Consider the following 13802-nt stretch of genomic DNA (forward strand, 5'->3'; position numbering starts at 1 on the left):
TTGCAGTGCCACCCCTTCTTCCGGGGTCTTCGGTTGCCGTGCGTAGTGTTCATCCGGTCGTGGCCTGAGACGAGATACGCGCGGCTACTATCAGGGTGTCAGCACGCCGGGAGGTCTTGCTGGTTTTGTTTTACCATTGTCGAAATGTCTTGTGCACCGGGATTCTGAGTCTGATCGGGTGTCCCGCGATGGAGGATTGTCTCTGCGGATCATGAGCTTATAATGGGCTCAGTTGGGACACCCCTGCAGGGTATAAACTTTCGAGAGCCGTGCCCGCGGTTATGTGGCAGATGGGAATTTGTTAATATCCGGTTGTAGTAAACTTGAAGTAAACTTAACTAAAATACACCAACCGCGTGTGTAACCGTGATTGTCTCTTTTCGGGGTTGCTCGAGAGGAGAACACGGTTTGTGTTATGTTTGATGTAAGTAGGAGTTCAGGATCACTTCTTGGTCATTACTAGTTGGCGACCGTTTGCTTAGCTCCTCTTCTCGCTCTTGTTTCATAAGTTAGCCACCATACTTTGCTTAGCCGCTGCTGCGACCTCACCACTTTACCCCTTCCTTACCCTTTAAGCATTGCTAGTCTTGATACCCATGGTAATGGGATTGCTGAGTCCTCGTGGCTCACAGATTAGTACAACAACAGTTGCAGGTGCAGGTTATGCGATGATCATGATGCGAGAGCGATGTTTATAGTTTTGGAGTTCTTGTTCCGCTTCTTCTTCGTTCGAGGGATAGGTTCCTAGTCGGCAACCTGGGCTAGCAGGGTGGATGTTGTTTGATCTTCTATTTGTGTTTCATTCGTAGTCGGATCTTGATCTCTTGTATGATGTTGATGTATTCTTGGGGCGTTTGTGCCTTTTGTATGTATCCCCATATATTATGTAATGTTGATGTAATGATATCCACCTTGCAAAAGCGTGTCAATATGCGGTCCTATCCTTGGTGGGACCTTCGAGTCTCTTTAGGATAGTATCGCATACTGAGCGTGACAAGTTGGTATCAAACCCTCGACCGACCATAGGATCCCCATTGACTAATCATATAGTTTGGCCGATGTCGAGTCTAGAAGAAAACTTTTTCGGAGTCTAGTTATATCGGAGAGTAGGAATTCTTTTTACTCCTCTGCCCCTTCGTCGCTCTGGTAAGGAATCTTGACGTAGGTTTTTTGAACTACTCCTTTTCCATTCAAATTTTTCTTTAGGATCAGGCAGTTAGTTGTCGTGCCTTGTCCATCCTCTTTTTAATCCGGCGCACCTCTCTTCGAGTGGTTTCGATCGTTGTCATCTTTTGCAAGATCAATCCTCGGTTCTTTTCAATCGACGTTGTTTCCCTGTCCGAAGTTGTCCTTGTTTTTTCCTGCCCTCCCACCCTTTTTATTCCCGGAGTTTGAGCCTCTATTTGAGCAACAATTTCATTCGTGCGGAGTATCTTCAGCCTTTCCTCAATCGTCTCAACCGGTGAATTCTCGTCTAGTTAATCATGTTTTTTCTCATTTTCCTTCTGGAGGTTCCAATTCAAGTATTCGGTGCTGATCATATTTTTCCCTCAGCTCAAATGTTTCCCCTTGCTCGTTCGCCTCTCGCCATTTAATCGTTCCGGAGTGATGAAGACATCTCAGAAGAATAGTGTTTGCATTCAATTATTTCGAGGTTGTCACCTCATTCAAATCTTTCAATCGTTCCGGAGCATCATTTCTCATTCAAACAATCCTTCCAACGGTGTTTGCTTTTCAGTGGGCCCTAACCCGCAGGTCTTTTCCCAGGATCTTACCTGCCTCTTCTAATTATTTCGGACTTATTCTCGATTTCCTTTCGAAGTATGACGTAAGTATGGAATCCATAAGTCATATGCCTTCTCTGAGATCGCTTTCAAATTCTTTTCAACTTTGGATCAACATTTGTAGTATTCATTGTCTCGGAGCACCTCTCTAATTCTTCAAGGTGTTTCTCGTCGTTCGAAGAAGAGTTTCTCTTAAATCTTGTCCGTTCTCCCGGAGATTCGCTGCTAGCTCGATGCCATCCTCTCAAATTGTTTTCAATCGTGCAAATTCTTTTCAATCACCCAACGCATTTCGAGAGTTGCTTTCTCTCTCGATCATCCGAAGGTCATCTTTTTAGATGATTTCTTTGTTCTAAGTTTTCAGCTTCGTTCTCTGATTATTCTAAATTTTTGCCTCTTTGTTTGTCTCCATATTCTTCCGGTGCTTCGCTCAAGTATTCTTCAATCAGTTCGCGATCTCTTCATTCTCTTGTCTCTAAAATCCCTCAAATATCTTCGTGCTTGCTCTAATTCTTACCGGCGATTCATTCTCTTTTCTTCGTTCGTTTTCATTTCTAATGGTGGTTCATTCAAGATTCCTTTTCATTAGTATTCATATCGTTAATTCGTTCCTTCCAAATCCTACCTGTGGTTTATGAAGACTCCCTGTGTTCGCGCTATATCCCCTCCTTTTATATTTTTCCAACGTGAATAAGTACTATGCAAATCCATTGCTTCGCATCAATTTAATTGGTGGAGGATGAGCATAACATAATCCTTATTCTTCTTTCTTCAAGTGGATTAATCTCTTCTTTCCAGAGTTTGTTCATCTTATCACATTCTCGGTTCAAAGTGTTTTCATCTTTTCTTTCTCGGAGTTCAAAGCTTCCTCGACCATCTCGTCGGAACCTCCATCGGAATCATCGCAAGGCTTTAATCTTATCCCTTTCATCCTTCTATTTTATCTCGTCATCCTTTTTGTTACCGGAGTTCTTATGGTGGTTCGTAAGGATTTAATTCATTCTTCAAGTGTTCATCAAGATTCTTTTGGTGGAGCTCAAGTATCTTTTCCTCTTGCGTCTCGAGGTGCAGTTAATTCTCCGTATTCTTTTGAAGTGGAGTTTTGCATTTCTTCGGCTTTCTCGGCTATTCTATCATTTCCGTTTGTGGTCGGTTATCACCTCATAATTTTTGAGATGTTATCCATAAGTCCACAACAAGCCTATTCTTTTCGTTGTTGATTTTCTCAACAATTCCATTCAATCCTTCCTTCTAAGGTTTCTTTCAATTTCATTCGTGGTAGAAGATGTCATTTCTTCTCCGATCCTTCACTCCACTCTTTCAATTCTTCCGGAGGCATTGTGTTGTTCCTCTCGTCAAGTATTATTCCATCTTCTCAAGTTCATGTTCTATTCTTTCCTTGTTCAGCCAGAGTTCTGCCTAAATTCTTTCAGACTTATTCCATTCTTATCTTGTTCTAACCGGAGTGGTTTCAGAGTTCATCGTGTTCATTGAGCTTTTGATTCTCGTCATACTCGTCGTTCCTCTTTTCTACCGAGTGCTCTCAACTTTGTTCATCCTCTCTCTTTTGTTCTTATTTCACCTCATCCCTTTTCCCTTCCATCTCGGTCCTAAGATCTCGGGATGAGATCTCTTGTTAGTGGAGGAGAGTTGTAACGCCCCGAATTCGATGCACCACATGTCTTCCGTTTATTCGTCGTCTTTGCCATGTCATGTGCTTGCGTGTTGCATTTTGCCATGTCATCATCTGCATTGCATCCTCATGTTTTTAAAACTTGCATCCGATCTTTTTCCCCGTTGTCCGTTTCGCGATCCGACACTCTCGCACTCGCCCGTTGCACCTCTCCGGCCTTGTTTCGTGAGTGGCATGAAGATGTTCACGGAATGGGATGAAACTTGGCATGCGGTGTTTTTTAGAGTAGGTAGACCGCCTGTCAATTTTCATTCCATTTGGAGGTCGTTTGATGCCCTAACGGTTAACCGCGTAGCCCGAAACCCCTCTCTCTTTGCAGCCCAGCCCCCCTAACACCACCAGCCCACCTACCTAACCCCTCCGCTCCGGACCGTCCGATCGAGATCGAACGGCTCCGAAACGAGCTAAAGCCCCCCCTCCAAACCCTAATCATAGCCCCCTGCTATAAATAGACCCCCTCTTGTCTATTTTGGAACCCTTACCTAACCTGCAGCCGCCGCCCCCTCCTCGGAATGCGCGCCGCCCCAGCCACCATCCGCCTTGGCGCCGCCGCCACGCCCCTTGGGCCAATCCCAGCATGCCACCTCAGCCCCAACGCTCGCGCCAGCCAACCCCCGCCGCCTCCTCGTCTTGCCCGTCGCCGCACGTCAACGGACGCCGGAGCCCCACCGTTGCCCGCTCCCTGTGCCACCTCGTCACCAGTTGCGCCGCGTCGCCCCGCCGCCGCGCTGAGTCGCCTCCGCCTCGGATCCACCTCGCCGGCGGGCCGCCCGAGTCTAGATCCACCGGATCCGGCGACCGCAGCCCCGTCCCGGCTCCTCCGCCGTCCCATGTCGCCGTTGACCGCCGGCGCCAGCGCCCCGCTCGACTTCCTCGCGAGGAGGACGAGAGCCTGGAGCGCGTCGCTCCCTCTGGGCCGCGTTGCGCCCGAGCCGGGCCAACTCCCTCCTCCATCCTGGGCTTGGCCCATGGTGAGCCTCCCGTTTCCCCGCCCGGTGCACGTTTTAGCTATCTTGCGCTCAATCAGATTATGGCCAAGTCCCTGGAAAACTTCTTCATGATACATTTTTGTGAGCGATGTAACTTTCTGCTCGGTGCTCCATTTTGTGCTTATTGTATATAATAATGTTCATCCTGAGATGCTCTACATTTTGTTACATTGGGTCATGCTTGTTTGAGTCCGTCTTGATGCCATAATCATCGTTGCAAGAGTGCTATATGATGTTAACTTGCTGAGACCGTTATAGCTTGCTGTTTTGTCATTTTCATTGCATTTTGTGTGTGCATCCTTTGAGCATGACTAGATGACCAGTTGTGCCAATGGCGCAAAGGCCGAGAGCAAGCCATGTATTGAAAGAGTGTACATTAATATTTTTCGGGCACATATTGAAGTGATAAACATTAGACAGAGTCATCGCTGCACGTTTGACCATGGCGCAAAAAGCGAGAGCGAGCCAAGCATTCAAAGCATGTGTATGAGATTGATTTAGAATCAACTTAAAGATACTTATATTCCATTACATGAAAGCTTGATGCTTAAAAGAAAATAATCAGATCACTTGGTAATAGCATACATTGGCTTTAAAAGACGGGCTATATTAGCATAGATGGATGGTGCAAAGGCCGAGAGCAAGCCATGTATTGAAAGAGTGTACATTGAAGATGACTATCATCTAAGCAGAACTTAATGGTGGGTTTGTTTGGTGGACTGTCATTTCCCAAAGCACAAATGCGTTCCATACCATCGTCCAATCCCCAATAATACTTATTTATTTCCTGTAGAATGTCCTATGATTGTAAAGTTGTATCGTCAAGACAATCTCCAACATACCTTATCTATGATAGGGTATGGTTCAGATCTAAAGAAAAACAACAAAGAAGCAACGACTGCAGAAGAGTTTAGATAGTTACATAACACCTCAGTACCTTACTGGGCATTCCAGTGTTCCTATGCAAACACACTACTAAACAAAATGTCCAGTGAAAGATGCGAGCCACTTTGCTAATCACATAGTCATTGAATGGAGTAGCAACCAATCCTTTTAGTCTGCTAGTAGATATGCGTCAACAGTTATGATTCTTTTTGTACATCTCCCCTTGAAGCATTAGCACAAGATTGAGAAATAGAACCATATTTTCTCAGCGCTTTGAACCCTGGTTTCAGAATGATTATCAAAAATACAAATGTCTGGAGACAACAACAGAATGAACACAAAACCGTTCAGTATTAATGGAGGCTTCTCTACTTAAATCAGGACAAATCCAAATGAAATATATAGAGATAATACAAAGACCAAACTCCGCGGCTATTGTTTCAATGCACAGTAAGCTGTATCTTCTATAAAATAGTGTCCCGGTACAACTGGTAACGAACGATTTGGTTCCAAGTACACAAGTAAAGGAAAAGGTAACATTCTTATTTTTGAGATATTAACAATAGTTTCTACAAAAGACTTATATATACCTAAGTACAGGAGGTACCTAGTTTCTACAAAAGGCTAGAGGAACTACATCTTCAAAAAAAAGCTAGAGGAACTAAAGCACAACTATCCATTGCTGCAAAGTAGAAATTAGAGATAGAAAAATATTATTCTTTGGGTGGAATATTAATCTAAGCAGCAATATGCAAAAGTAAATAAAAAAATACTGGGATCATTTGCAATAACAATGTTACTGATTAGAGAGATTAATTATACTGCAAATGGATAACTAATATTAATTATCGAAAGAAGCAAATCTTTGATGCACCGTATGTAGTCTGCTTTGAAATCTCAAAAAAGTCTTGTATTTAGGAATGGAACGGAGGGAGTAGATGTTTAGGTATGATGTTCATACATGGCACTATATATTACATTGATGGTAGGTTCATATTACAAAATAAAGGCATGAGACCAGTTCATGATATAAGTGAAGGTACCTAGGCAGAGATGTGCCATATAAATAGCTTTGGTCACCCAGCTTATGGTAACTAAGGATGTGTTTGGTTCGGGGACGAAGTGTAACGGAATGTCACAGTTCCATTTCACTAGAATGGGTCGGTTCCGTCACTGTGTTTGGTAGTGGCAATTTGAAGGAATGGAATGGTTACATTTTGATGTTTAGTTTGAGAGATGGAATGGGATGAGTTTATTTATCTCATCATGAATTGGAGTGGATTCCGGTCATTAAAAAGGCAGATAAATATTGAATTGTGCAGCAGTGTGAGCATCAAGATTCAAGAACACTCTGTCAAAAACAAATTGCAGCTAATCTGATTGGATTTCACTCAAACAAAGGCCACCCAAATACCAAAGTCTGCATCTGATCTGTGTGCTACAAGCAAAAAATGCAGCTTGCTCGTCCAGCCTTGCTCCTCCAGTCCACAAGATCGATAGCAGCGACCCAAATACAAAATTTCTGGATCAATAGCAGCCACCCAAACGCAGCCTTGCTCCTTCAGTTCTTTTTCAATCATCTGGCCGACGGGGTGAATTGCACATTGCTCTTGCACCGAGGCCGTCCAGCCGCTCAAGCTCGAGCTCGGCAGCCATGGTTGCGAGCTAGGTTGGCCTTCTAATCGCACCACGCCACACACACACACATGCGCCTCCTCACGTACACACAGACGCACCTCACCCCGAACTCCTTCCGCCAGATCCCTGGTCGAGGGGTAGATAGGAGGGACAGGAGACGCCGGCGAGGCTGCACTTCCGATGAGGGGCAGAGGTCAGCGACATAGCGGGTGTGATGCAGGCTGCGTCTTCGATGAGCCAGACCTCGGCCGCGCATCCGCCGCGACCGCGCACAAGAGGACGCCGTCGATGATGGGGTGCAGTGGAGGAAGGGAAGGTGCTCCGGCCGACGGCCGCCGCCATGGCCATCGAGGGAGAGAGGGCAGAGGTCGTGGGTGGCTGGGCCGCGGGCCGCGAGGTGGGTGAGAGATGAGGACAAGAGACGCGAGCGAGGCGTTCCGCGTGGTCCGACCGATTTGGAGGAACGCCTAGGTTCGGCATAAACAGGGAATATGCTGTTCCTTGGAAGCGCTGAGTTCTGGTCCTTCCACAATCCAAACACCGGAACGGGTCCTTGGGATGGAACCAACCGTGCCGTTCCACTTGGTGACACAAAGCAAACACACCCTAAAATCAGGTAGAGTCATTGTTGTATATGTCATCGGTATCGAAATTGACCTCATCGTGGAGAAGGAAAACACAGGAAAAATAAAGGGCATTCAAACAAACAAGAAGAATAGAAGTGTGCTCTTACATAAGTAGAACGCACAATATAACTGTACTGAAAGAGGGCATATAAGTGTTGAAGAAAATATATGACGATCAACAAGCATACAGGGAAATGCTAGTACAGAACATGCCATTGATGGTAGGTTCAATATATGGCAAATGCACATATTACAGTGGATAGGGAAAGTTATCTAAGCAACTAACTAACACAAGTGATGCATGAAGTTTTTAGAGCGGGCAGAATACATAGTGTTCACAATATACTGGGCTAGAGCATAACAAAGTGTCTTAACATTAATTTACTGGCTCTGGCAATCACACATAGTTAGTGTAGCCATCGCCCATGTCATCATCGGAACCTTCACAACAGCCTGAATCTGATTCGGTATCATATGGATATATGCCTTTCTTTCGCAGCGAGAGACATGTAGTGAAGTGCAGCCAAAGTATCATGAATCTTCAAGAAACGTTTTAGGTGCGATGCAATCTACCTGATATGGTTACCTTGGTTAAACATGATAGATGAAAAACCTCTAACCACTAATCATTGGCAGCATGCTAGTATTTCTCAGCTCAAACATTCCACACTCTTGATTGATGTTCTGATCACAACCAGTGTCTTTGACTGAACGGTTAATGTTTTGGAACCACTACTAATATAATCTCTCAGCCAAAGCTTTGACAATACCATCTGAAAAGAGTCCAAGGAGTGCTTGAGCAGAACTATTTAGTCACACATTCAATATCATTTATCATTAAAGGTAGCAAGGAATAACCATTTTTTAAACTTCACCAGGTACCACAAAATTCAGAGTAGTTCAGTGAGAGATAAATAGATTATCATGTCTACCTTTTTTGTACAAAGCAAAGTTGGCCATTTTTCCATGTTCATGAAATTCTTTTCACAAAAAGATTAACCCCAAAGACTGGTTATGCATATCTCCTACTCTTAGTTTGATTAAACATGCATACATCAGTTGAGTGCAAAGCTCCTTCAGAGACATACAGTTCACTGGATAATCATCAGATCCCTTGTCCCTCCAGAGAATAATTGTGTTGTCCTGTTTTGGGAAGGCCATGGTTGTAGACAACATTCATTAATATTAAGGTATGCACTTGGGAACCATGCTTCCTCCTTTGATATATCTGATGCTTGTAGGATTGATTTTGGTTCTTGTAGAAACTTCATGGAGAGCTCCTCTAGGACCAATTTCCAGTAGACCTATGCAACGATCACCTAGGCGGCTAAGTTTACAATAATCATTAAGAAGAAATGAAATTTTCAACTGGTATTCTACTTGTCCACCTTTACTGTGATTCCGTGAAGTAAATTGCAAAATTATGAAGGAAAAGCTGACCTCCTGATTCAACGGCGAATTTGTGGAAGAGGCCAAAGCTTGAAATTGGATCCTTGGCGTTCGTGAAAGCTTGGGCCCATTATCTTCCATCACTCTCCAAGATTCAGTGAAGATTTGCCCTGCATATAGACAATGGGGCAACATAATAGGTGATCAGGTAACTGACAATAATCTCTTGTGGCAAGTGATACAAGTTCACTTACTCAGCTCAAATGTCGTACTCAACTAAAATAACTTTTTCTAAGCTGATTATGTGCCAATCAAGAAAGTGAGTTAACAACACAAATATATGTAAAGCAGAGGAAAAATCATCAAGATACGCATCAAAGAGTGTTGACATATAAAGATTCTAGTATCGCATTTCAGGAACATTAATAACTTGGTTCATTCCAATGACCGTGTACATCCGATAAAAAAAACTCCCATCATGATTGCTGAGAACGACTATCCTTCTTAACAAAGATCTGTTCCAAAAAAACGTAGAAGACACTAACCTTCACAACAGATGCGAAGTCATCATCTAAGATTATAATGTCGGAGCTTTCTTTAGCAACTTCTGTCCCTGACATGCACATAGGAGCCTATACACCAGATCAAGCATCTTCTCTGAAACTCGGTTATATTATTGATATAATGGAGGACCAAGCCAAATATCAGGATACAATTATGCTTAATCAAATATCCACAAAATTAACTATGAAAACACATTCCTGGCATATATTATGGGAGTGTCTAATCAACAGAAGTCTGTTTTTAACTTCGGTTCAGGCCGTTTTTTTGTCCATTGTCTGGTCGACTTGTGTGCATACTTGTTTTCGCTTCATACAGTAGTTTTAAAAAAAACATCTAATTTCATTTGGAGCTCAGGTTGGATTGAATTTTTGCTCACAGTTTCCAGCGTCCCACCCGGTCCAGATTGCAACCCACCCCTCCCCAAACAAAAAAGAAGTGTGAATGAGCAAGGCAGCCAGAGGGGTGCCCTGTTGATTCAGAGCATCTGGCCCTGCCGCATACATCGCCAATACCCCTGGGCAATCTACGAAGGTACCTCCCTCTTCCCCTGACTCTTCTATGATCCTACATCCACGTGTGACCTTTTTTGAATGGTATCTAGTCTAGAACATCACTGAACTGAACTCCATTGAAACTGAATTTTAGTACAACATCTGTGAAGTCCTACAAACCACCGCACACATTACATATATATGGTTTTCGCTTTAACAAAAGAGCCCGACTGAAAAGTTCCAAACAACAACAGCAAGCTGGCTATCTAGTCTAGAACATTCTTCGGCAAAAGGGACCTACACAATTTAGTCAACAAACTAAGTTTAGAGGTGTAAATGTATGATGGCAGCGCACGCAATCCTTTTTGGTAGTCTCTGGCAACTAAATTTCGAATCATGGCATGATGGCAAGCAAGGAAAAGGTGGCAATTCATCACCAGTACCAAAATTCTCCATAGCCAGCTAGCTTTTATAGCTTCATGCCAACATTGGCCAGCTCCTTTAACATGCAGTAGAAACGAACGATTTAATTTACATTGTACAGTAAATCTGCATTCAAGTTTGGAAGTAGCACAGACCCTCATGTAAGGAGCAGAATAAATTTACAAAGAACAATCAGGCGCTTTGTATCTGAAATCGGGACCAACCTCTAAAATCTCTATATGGTGTTGTCCTCAAGAAATAGAAAAGTGAGTTATATACAGGGAGCATGTAGCAAAAGCAAGCCAGTTACTTGTTTCAGATGTGCGATCCTTGCTGAACATATAGCCAAAGAAGTAGAATAACTACCCATCACTAAAGTTTAAGTAGACTCTCTGATTTTTCTGGCCGTGCAGACATGTAAATATTTAGCAGATATGTAGACTAAAGTGTCAACTATAACACACTGTCCGCAATTGGAAGCAACATAATCAGTCTAGAATAAGCATTTGTAGCTAGATATATTACTTGTTTCAAGATGATTGCAATTTCTTTTAGGAAGAGAATCATAGCAGGAAGTCAACTATAAATTGGCAAGAAGTTGATTGTCCAGCAGTTTTTTCCGTGGTTGATTTGGGGCAAAAACGGAGAGGCCGTACCAGCTGCACTTCCTCATCTGTAACTTCCCGACACTTGTTCTTGTTTTGAATCATCTAGGCTGGCTATATTCGCTGCTTGAAGCACAAGTTCTTGTCTCTTTCTTGAGCCCTCTACATAGATAGAGGAAAACCAAGATGTATATTCCATCAGAAATCAAAATATCAACCTTCACTATCACAACCAGCCACAGAAAGTTAAATTGGAGAGCAGAAAATTTCATTGAACGAACCAGAGATGCAGTGTCAACTTTCTTAAATTCCAGTTAAGTTTTTTTATATATAAAAGAATACTATTTCAGAAGTGCTGAAAGAACCACTGGCTACTGGACCTGAATAAAAAATGTAGCAGAAAACAGTGACGTTACACATGGATTTGTAATCAGATCGTTATTGTAGCCGAAATAACACCTTGCGTCATAAAACATATATGATTATTGGCCTTAGATGTTCTACCCATCCTTTTTCCACCTCATGGAGAAATGATGGAAGCAGTACATTAAATCAAAAACCAAAGTTAGAACGACAATGACTTTTCTCACTAAAACTCAACATAATGATGATCTTCCACATAGATCTTGAAAAATAAATCAGCCATGTGACCAAGAAATAGCGAAAAAGTGCAGAAGTGCGTATGGATTGGTGAATGTACCTCTTACCCTGTCAACAAATTAGAGCAAGATACTCGGCTTGCAAAGGTACAGTACGTCGCCGCGCATTCAGCTGAGCTCACCCCCTTGAACTTGCAAGATGTGTGGGAATCCCACAAGAATGAAAGGCCTCATAGATATCCTCCTGCTGAATCTGGTGCCAGAAACAGCAAGTTCCTCACACTGAAATCAAGTGTCGTCCTGAGATTATGAACACCAAGGGATAACAGGAGAGAATAAAAGCAATAGGAAGAGGAAAAGCCACTGCAGCCGCACCGTAACGGATGTAGACGGCGACGACAACGAGGCGTACTCGACCTCAACCACCGGTTCCGATGTCAACCATCTCCATCTCTTGCGGTGTGGAGGCTGCCCAACATCCACTATTATTTGCAACAAACCTTAACTGGCCAGCATCTAAAATAATTGCCATATCGGCAAGGAAGGAACGACCAACACAAAGACACATTAGTTTGTCCATACACACGCATATAAAATAAAACAAGCCGAGAAGGAATTAACAAGCTATAGAAGTACATGTAGCCATTCAAAGAAAACAACTACCTAGCAGATATAACCAAAGATGCATGGACGGGCAAAAATATTTGAATATCGAATCAGACAAACCTGTCTGGTAGACGATGATGTTACAACCAACAGCGAGCAGGACCTGCAAAATAATAGATCAAGCCTACACATCAGCCCATGCTCAAAGAAGCGAGAACAACTGGGAAAAGGCAGATTGAGGAAGGGGAAAGGGAAACACAACGTCTGAGGAGAATGGATGCGGCAGCGCCACCCTCTCCTCAACTGAGACTTCTCCACGAGCCGGATGGTGGGGTTACTACAGCAGCGAAGCAGAGGAAGGGAGCCAGGGAGGGGATGTGAGAAATTTATTTGCCATGAGGAGTCACAGGTCGTCCTCGTCACCTATCCTGCTCCGCCGCGGATCTGCGTCTCCGGTGCTGATGCGTCACCACCTCCCACCCTCGTTCCATCTGCATTTTCTTTCATGAAAGCACAACGGTACATCTCGGGGGCATCTAAGATAACATGAACAACCTCTGTAAAAGTGGCAGCAAAGCATGCATCCTAGTTAGCACCATAAGGTTATCAGTTCACGCCAAAAAAGGCTCCGTCAGGTCACCGGTCACAAGAGAGTTGGCCCTTGCAGTTCCTTTGATGAGAAGTTCCTGTTGAAACAAAAATACAAACACATGTAAGATTGGTTGCGATCGCGCAAACCACCTTTCAGATGCAAAGGCTCTATGCATGAGTAACAAAATTATCTGAATTCAAATGACATTAAAATATTCCGAGAGACCAAAATGTCAGCACTAAAGAGGAAAAAAATAGCAGGTCAACACCATCAAGATTCAAATGGCACTCACATCACACTACGACATGGTTACCATCCACTGATTTCCATCAAAACCATTCCCAAACATATAAATTCCTCTATAGGTCTCCTTATCTTTTAGTCAAATCTACATCCACTAATTACTAGAGATCTTCTATTGCTTGATTATCTTTGGTTGGTTTATCTTTGGTTGTTGTTGTACTGTCCGGATCACCACGAACAACAGGATCTTTGGTTGTTGCTCTATATGATGATCTCACCAGGAATTTCCGGTCTTCAACAACCAAATGAATTCTTACTGTTAGGATCACCACGAACAACACCATAAAATGAAACTACATTTGGCTGGTGAAATGAGTCGAGGATCTGTGTGTCTTTCCAGAAATCCGCTATTTGCAAATAGATTAGAACTAAAATCCGAACTCTTTTCACCGCTTCTTAATTAAAAAACAAAAATTGAAGCTCATCTCATTGGCTCCTCTCACAAAGAGTACTCAGTTTCACAAATAACCGAATAAGGAAGCAACCAGCAGCAGGTAGTAGCACATGGCAGCAGCACAAGCAACAGTAGCAGCCAGTAGCACATCGCGGCAGAACAAGCAGCAGCAGAACCAGAACAAAAGAGCACTGAAGATTGAACACATGTATAACAAGCAG

General features: G+C 43.3%; 1 long non-coding RNA gene across 1 annotated transcript; it reads right to left on the minus strand.

Annotated features, from left to right (window-relative positions):
* Positions 1–10974: 10974 nt before the first annotated feature.
* LOC123099869 (uncharacterized) lies at positions 10975–12324 on the minus strand. Its single transcript, XR_006448271.1, has 2 exons — positions 11788–12324; positions 10975–11249 (listed from the first exon to the last, which is right to left on the minus strand). It is a non-coding gene; the product is annotated as an uncharacterized lncRNA (long non-coding RNA).
* Between the last annotated feature and the right edge of the window lie 1478 nt (positions 12325–13802).

Source organism: Triticum aestivum, chromosome 4D, assembly GCF_018294505.1.
Source record: "Triticum aestivum cultivar Chinese Spring chromosome 4D, IWGSC CS RefSeq v2.1, whole genome shotgun sequence".
NCBI lineage: Eukaryota > Viridiplantae > Streptophyta > Magnoliopsida > Poales > Poaceae > Triticum > Triticum aestivum.